Here is a 1,298-nt window from a genome sequence, read left to right as displayed (position 1 = left end):
CGTGTTAAGTCTAATGCGTTGTCTTGTGGTTAGGTCGGCGGACTTGCCAAATGGTACGATATACGGCACTTGCATTACAAAGTGGAATTCGAAATTATTTTATTTGATTTATATTATTTAATTTTACCTACGTGACTTTATCGAAAAAACCTAAGAGTATGAATCCCTGCAGTCACGAAAGCTTCAAATCTAGAATTCGAAATAAGGTTAACTTAATTTTCAATCGAGCGTCGTAACGTAGGAGAAACGCTGTAACCCAACTTCTGAAAAGTCTACAGCCGGTGAGTCTCAAGGTCAGTGTTCGAGACAGGCACTTTGGTAGAGCTGAAACTATCAACCATCGATATTATTGATTCCTCTTGGTTCTTTCGGTAAAGTCATGTAGAAGGGAAATAATAAAACAAAATTATAATTCTCACGACGTTTCGGCCACAACGCAAGCAGCCGTCCTCAGGTGAAAGACGTCTTTCCGACAGACGCTGTCTTTCCGACAGACAGACAGCGTCTTTCCGACAGACCTGTTCTTCGCTTGAGGACGGCTGCTTGCGTTGTGGCTGAAAAGTCGTGAGAATTATTTTATTTTTATTATTTCCCTTCTACGTGACTTTACCGAAAGAACCAAGAAGATTAATCCATGCAGTCACGAAAGCTTTAAATTGAAAATTATTGATTCCTTTTACTGATTATTACTGCTTTGCAATAAGCATAGCATTTTCATATAGTGAACACAACTAATTTTCACATCCAATGTTGAGGTAGGTGGGCATTGCTCATGGTCATCGGCACATGACGCCTACGTCCGTTGCCGTGAGCTTCCAGCGTTTCGGAGATCCGATATCCTTCCGTCCGCTATTTCAAAATAAGCGGCTGATTAATCGAATACAAAATATTTATTACAATACGATTTTGATGCATGTGATGTTTAAATGCGGCCACATCTCAATGTGCTGCGCATAAACTTGGTATATATTAAAGGGTGTTTGAGGTTAGCGATTGGTCGTATTAGCTGTAGCAAATGAAAAAATACAATTACTTTACTATGTAAGTAAAAAGATTGTGTTTAATATTTACGTTTTTTTATTGTGGGTTTTTTTTAATAACATGCGACAGGCCCCGCACTAGCTTAATCCGGCACTGGTTGGCAGGGGTGAGTTCCCTGAGGGTCTTTTAAGACGGTAAATGCCACCTTAAAGTCAATGAATGATTTCATCACTGCACTTGTAATTTGCTTAAATTACTCTTGAGTTGAATGCATACCTTTTACAATTGTGCTCGCTGCAATCGGATTGTTACTTTGC

Source organism: Lethenteron reissneri, chromosome 17 (genome assembly GCF_015708825.2).
Source record: "Lethenteron reissneri isolate LAM-NWPU_2019-01 chromosome 17, ASM1570882v1, whole genome shotgun sequence".
Taxonomy (NCBI): domain Eukaryota; kingdom Metazoa; phylum Chordata; class Hyperoartia; order Petromyzontiformes; family Petromyzontidae; genus Lethenteron; species Lethenteron reissneri.
The sequence above is the reverse complement of the archived record's forward strand: the minus strand, read 5'-3'. Positions refer to the sequence as shown.